Source organism: Haliotis rufescens, unplaced genomic scaffold (assembly GCF_023055435.1).
Source record: "Haliotis rufescens isolate VD_foot unplaced genomic scaffold, xgHalRufe1.0.p SCAF_269, whole genome shotgun sequence".
NCBI classification, from domain to species: Eukaryota; Metazoa; Mollusca; class Gastropoda; order Lepetellida; family Haliotidae; genus Haliotis; species Haliotis rufescens.
In genome coordinates, this window is record NW_025963967.1 from 1 (window position 1) to 7,029 (window position 7,029).

Genomic DNA, 7,029 nt, shown 5'->3' on the forward strand with positions numbered 1-7,029 from the left:
AGTCAAAAGTGTGAGGCAACAAACAAGGCATTGCGCCGGTCATTACCTCGCGATACCACCTTTGCTCGTAACTTCCAAGGTAGAGCTCACAGTGTGCTGTTCATAGCGTCAACTGCCAGAGTCCGGTAAAGTCAATTCGCAATCTTCGATTAGGGCTTGGCTGTGCTGTCACTGCAAAAGGAAAAATAGATGATGAGATAAGCAAAAGTCATAATAAAGTACTTAAAGCTAAAACATACAAGAAATCACAGAAAAGTAAGGACCGCCGTTGCAAGGAAAAAGTTAGAACTATTCAAACTCCATCATTGTAGAAAAGTTCATTATTCGAAAGACATGTTATTGAAAAGAAATGCATATTTGAGAAATTTACACCCAAAATAGGATAATCCATCTTAAAATTGCCCCAAACAGAAAGATATAATGATCAGATACATAACTTACACCAAACAGTAGGGTTTATGACTTTTGGTGCACAAGCCCTGTTGTCGACAGTGAAGTCTCTCCATGTTAATTTCATGGACTCTACTTTCAAATGCTCAACATTCACACAAGAGGCGTTATGACAGAGATGGCTCACTTCAACTTTGTTGCCAAAGTTGTCAGTGTTGCTAAAACCATCTGGAAGGCATTTATGCACAATGCAGAGGCTATTCTGTGAGCTCTCTCCTCTGTCCGCGCCTTTGACGGCCACAAAAAGAAGCAACGACCATAGCCCTGCTTATCACGGCAGCCCAACCATTCCTTACAAACCCCATTTCCCACTCGCTTCACCCATTTTGCGTTCAAATTTGCCTCTACAATTATCCCAAAAGGTCTCCATGGCAATAGATATACAGAAAAACATATAAATTAGGAAATGCTGAAATATGCACTTACCCTACAGGTTACACACAACCAAATGTTTTCCCATAGACTTCTATAGTAACGTTATAGCTTTTTAAAAAACAACTAGGCATTCAACAGCCATAACATTTACATATGTGCACAGTCTGGCCTTAAAAGCTGCAATAAAAACACAAATTTTGGCTAGTTTACCCAGCTCCCTTTTCCGAGTACAGGAAGCTGAACACACCAACCCCAGTTCCGCACCAAATATCACCTGCTTGAAAATATCTGTGCTCACATAAAGCACAAGTCATCTTGTTCAAAAAGTCAGCACCAAAATATTGAAAAAATATGGGCAGTTTTAATTACTGGATGGATGTGCATTTAAAAGACATAAAATCTTACACAATATCATCCAATCACAGCCTGCATATGTCTCTTGATCTGTACTGAAGGCTCCCTACGAAACCGCACTGTCACAACCAGTTCTGATTTAGTGTAGTAGAACCTGTAGACCACAACTGTCTAAAACTGCACTTGTCAATTTGTGATGTATTCATTGTAAATAGATGTAGCTTCTTGGAAACAAATGGAAATTGTTTCAAGTTCAACTACTTTTTCCTATCTGACAGGTCTATATGACACCCATATACACATATCTGATGTACCAAAAGAGCTGTGAGGGTTAAATTATTTAGATTTTGTCAACTGATTACAAAATGAACTTCTGTTTTAATAAGAACTTTCTATGACAGTACACAGGCCTTTATTGTTTATTCTTGTTTCACACAAGGATGGGTTCACAGGTCAATTCCATGGTTGCCGAGACGCTGCTTCGAACATATCCCCCAAAAGTATCTTTTCGACCCCGTATGATAGACAATACTTGGAAATTCAAAGCAAATAGGCTTTCATATTTTTAATTTATTAATGGTAAGTTGTTTGCTGACCTTTGCTGATAACAACTGAGGATAGCAAAGTCTGGTACATAACATGGAATTTGGTTGTGACACTAATAAGCTTAAGTCATAAAAGAAGCTGGACTCAGTGAGCTTGCTGGAACTGGTACCCCTGCCTTGTTTACATAGGCAATATATAAATGACAGGTCCATATTTGGTATTTTAACTATGGGAGGTCAAGAACCAATGTTGATGCTTTCATCCAAAGAAAAATTCATAGTGTCAACATCTTGAACCTACTCTTGAAACATGGGGAGACATCGAAGGAATTCGATAACATCTTTTAGAATGGGACATAAAGCTTGGAATTCAGGCAAAAAATTCACCAGTGAAAAGCAAAGCAACTTTAAAGTGCCAAAAACTGTCAGGTTGACAACTGAGCTCCACAAGAAAGTGTGCAGTGTAGGGGTGGCTGGTGTCCAGCAAGTTCAAACACTGACAAGTGAACCGTACCGTCTATTAAGGCCAAGGAAGAAAACACCCCTGAGGAGGATAAGAGTACCCTGAAAACAAAAAGTGAAAGGTAATAACACTTTAAACTATTTATTCCTTTGGCCTAGACTTTGAAATACTTGTAGGGAATACAAGATGCTCACTGCTAAATGATATGGGTGGATAAACTTACCAAGTTCAAGTATTTGTCCTTTAACGAGATCACTTAATAAAAGTTTAATATAATGGACAGTTTTCAGTTATTAGGTACAGCAAGGGATCAAATTCTCATACATATATGAGTGGTTTGTTCAATACCATATAAAAAACAGTGTTGTTACACCCTAATTAAGGCTTGAGGGGGATAGAAATAGAATATGCATTTGATCTGCCAGGGGAGATAATTCAGAAATGTCGAAACACTATCACATACTTAAAAGGCTTATTTAGAAGTTTTCAAAGTAGTCAATGGGTTTTCTTTAATCTGCAGGACTGCTGCTGATGTTTACCACCTGTTGCATGTTGGAGAGACTGACAAACTGTACAATGAGGCATTCCGCCAGCACGCCAAGACTTCGCCTATGTGTAAGGGGGACATTGTCATGGACATAGACAATGAACAGCAGTGGGGACTTAACTGGATAGAGAGACTTAAATGCACTGACTGTACATACCTGTCAGAGTACCATAAACTGTACAAGGAGGTAGAGGGTAGTGGAATGAGAAGGGGACGTCGATCTTCCACTGCCAATACTGGACTTCAGATAGGCCTCTCAAAATGTCCCATTGGAAGTGAGAGTTTCCGTGTCCTGTGCATGAGTGCCGATATGACCTCCACCATCCCATTCAGGGATGCAGAAAGCTGCGAACAGAGTTTGTGATAATATAAAATCTCAGAACACAAAGGATATGAGAGCCAGGAGGGTGGAAATAAGGGAAATAAATAAATACAGGGGAACAAATTTAAATAACATTAGTTTATCAACTGATGCAATGTACAACAATCCACTTTGTTCAGGTGTTGGGAAAACCCCTTTTCAGCCAGCCACTCAGGTAACCTATGTGGCCACTGAGAACCAAACTAGTGATCATCAAATTTTGGCTTTAAACACAAATCAAAGCTCTGTTCAAAGCACAGTTTAGTTGACAACATTTCTTGTGTCAACAACCCAGACTGCACATCTGATTTGCACATGTCAGAATCAATTGGTAATGAAAAACAGTTAGCTGCAGAGTGTTTCAGGGACTTAAAGAAAGATCAAATTGAGGTAGAATTTTGACAACAGATGCTGACAGTGCAGCTCACACAGCTCTCTCTGAAATGTATGAAGCAGGTGATATGGATGTTTCCCCACAAACTTTTCTCGATACACGGCATCTCTCGGCCAGCCATAGAAAGTTTATTAAAAATTCTAAATTTGTTGTGGATATGATGCCTGCTAGAACCAAAAAAGACAAACAAAGTTTGGCAAATACATTTTCTTTAGACTGTGCATCCAGATGTGCAGCTGAGTTCTCAGCTGCTTACTCAAGTCATGCAGGTAACCTGACAAAGTTGAAGACATCTCTTTCATGTACTTCTGATGCTATTGCAAACTGTTACATGGGTGATCACAGAAAATGTAGAAGGCAGTCATTTGTTTGCAAGGGGGAGAAGAAAAATTGGTTATTGCAAAGTAAATATTTAGATAAAAACTTCAAAATTGGAAAACAATGAAACTAACTTTCAAAATTTGAGAAAATGCACTGATTTTCGTCTCGGCCCGAACATGATCGAAAAGACGCAATTCAACCTCAATAGTCAAAAGTGTGAGGCAACAAACAAGGCATTGCGCCGGTCATTACCTCGCGATACCACCTTTGCTCGTAACTTCCAAGTAGAGCTCACAGTGCTGTTCATAGCGTCAACTGCCAGAGTCCGGTAAAGTCAATTCGCAATCTTCGATTAGGGCTTGGCTGTGCTGTCACTGCAAAAGGAAAAATAGATGATGAGATAAGCAAAAGTCATAATAAAGTACTTAAAGCTAAAACATACAAGAAATCACAGAAAAGTAAGGACCGCCGTGCAAGGAAAAAGTTAGAACTATTCAAACTCCATCATTGTAGAAAAGTTCATTATTCGAAAGACATGTTATTGAAAAGAAATGCATATTTGAGAAATTTACACCCAAAATAGGATAATCCATCTTAAAAATTGCCCCAAACAGAAAGATATAATGATCAGATACATAACTTACACCAAACAGTAGGGTTTATGACTTTTGGTGCACAAGCCCTGTTGTCGACAGTGAAGTCTCTCCATGTTAATTTCATGGGACTCTACTTTCAAATGCTCAACATTCACACAAGAGGCGTTATGACAGAGATGGCTCACTTCAACTTTGTTGCCAAAGTTGTCAGTGTTGCTAAAACCATCTGGAAGGCATTTATGCACAATGCAGAGGGCTATTCTGTGAGCTCTCTCCTCTGTCCGCGCCTTTGACGGCCACAAAAAGAAGCAACGACCATAGCCCTGCTTATCACGGCAGCCCAACCATTCCTTACAACCCCATTTCCCACTCGCTTCACCCATTTTGCGTTCAAATTTGCCTCTACAATTATCCCAAAAGGTCTCCATGGCAATAGATATACAGAAAACATATAAATTAGGAAATGCTGAAATATGCACTTACCCTACAGGTTACACACAACCAAATGTTTTCCCATAGACTTCTATAGTAACGTTATAGCTTTTTAAAAAACAACTAGGCATTCAACAGCCATAACATTTACATATGTGCACAGTCTGGCCTTAAAGCTGCAATAAAAACACAAATTTTGGCTAGTTTACCCAGCTCCTTTTCCGAGTACAGGAAGCTGAAACACCAACCCCAGTTCCGCACCAAATATCACCTGCTTGAAAATATCTGTGCTCACATAAAGCACAAGTCATCTTGTTCAAAAAGTCAGCACCAAATATTGAAAAATATGGGCAGTTTTAATTACTGGATGGATGTGCATTTAAAAGACATAAAAATCTTACACAATATCATCCAATCACAGCCTGCATATGTCTCTTGATCTGTACTGAAGGCTCCCTACGAAAACCGCACTGTCACAACCAGTTCTGATTTAGTGTAGTAGAACCTGTAGACACAACTGTCTAAAACTGCACTTGTCAAATTTGTGATGTATTCATTGTAAATAGATGTAGCTTCTTGGAAACAAATGGAAATTGTTTCAAGTTCAATACTTTTTCCTATCTGACAGGTCTATATGACACCCATATACACATATCTGATGTACCAAAAGAGCTGTGAGGGTTAAATTATTTAGATTTTGTCAACTGATTACAAAATGAACTTCTGTTTTAATAAAGAACTTTCTATGACAGTACACAGGCCTTTATTGTTTATTCTTGTTTCACACAAGGATGGGTTCACAGGTCAATTCCATGGTTGCCAGACGCTGCTTCGAACATATCCCCCCAAAAGTATCTTTTCGACCCCGTATGATAGACAATACTTGGAAATTCAAAGCAAATTAGGCTTTCATATTTTTAATTTATTAATGGTAAGTTGTTTGCTGACCTTTGCTGATAACAACTGAGGATAGCAAAGTCTGGTACATAACATGGAATTTGGTTGTGACACTAATAAGCTTAAGTCATAAAAGAAGCTGGACTCAGTGAGCTTGCTGGAACTGGTACCCCTGCCTTGTTTACATAGGCCAATATATAAATGACAGGTCCATATTTGGTATTTTAACTATGGGAGGTCAAGAACCAATGTTGATGCTTTCATTCCAAAGAAAAATTCATAGTGTCAACATCTTGAACCTACTCTTGAAACATGGGGAGACATCGAAGGAATTCGATAACATCTTTTAGAATGGGACATAAAGCTTGGAATTCAGGCAAAAAATTCACCAGTGAAAAGCAAAGCAACTTTAAAGTGCCAAAAACTGTCAGGTTGACAACTGAGCTCCACAAGAAAGTGTGCAGTGTAGGGGTGGCTGGTGTCCAGCAAGTTCAAACACTGACAAGTGAACCGTACCGTCTATTAAGGCCAAGGAAGGAAAACACCCCTGAGGAGGATAAGAGTACCCTGAAAACAAAAAGTGAAAGGTAATAACACTTTAAACTATTTATTCCTTTGGCCTAGACTTTGAAATACTTGTAGGGAATACAAGATGCTCACTGCTAAATGATATGGGTGGATAAACTTACCAAGTTCAAGTATTTGTCCTTTAACGAGATCACTTAATAAAAGTTTAATATAATGGACAGTTTTCAGTTATTAGGTACAGCAAGGGATCAAATTCTCATACATATATGAGTGGTTTGTTCAATACCATATAAAAAACAGTGTTGTTACACCCTAATTAAGGGCTTGAGGGGGATAGAAATAGAATATGCATTTGATCTGCCAGGGGAGATAATTCAGAAATGTCGAACACTATCACATACTTAAAAGGCTTATTTAGAAGTTTTCAAAGTAGTCAATGGGTTTTCTTTAATCTGCAGGACTGCTGCTGATGTTTACCACCTGTTGCATGTTGGAGAGACTGACAAACTGTACAATGAGGCATTCCGCCAGCACGCCAAGACTTCGCCTATGTGTAAGGGGGACATTGTCATGGACATAGACAATGAACAGCAGTGGGGACTTAACTGGATAGAGAGACTTAAATGCACTGACTGTACATACCTGTCAGAGTACCATAAACTGTACAAGGAGGTAGAGGGTAGTGGAATGAGAAGGGGACGTCGATCTTCCACTGCCAATACTGGACTTCAGATAGGCCTCTCAAAATGTCCCATTGGAAGTGAGA

General features: G+C 39.1%; 1 long non-coding RNA gene across 1 annotated transcript; it reads right to left on the reverse strand.

Annotated features, from left to right (window-relative positions):
* Positions 1 to 2,946: 2,946 nt before the first annotated feature.
* Positions 2,947 to 4,926, reverse strand: LOC125384116. Its single transcript, XR_007222940.1, has 3 exons — positions 4,890 to 4,926; positions 4,063 to 4,184; positions 2,947 to 3,079 (listed from the first exon to the last, which is right to left on the reverse strand). It is a non-coding gene; the product is annotated as an uncharacterized LOC125384116 (long non-coding RNA).
* Positions 4,927 to 7,029: the final 2,103 nt, after the last annotated feature.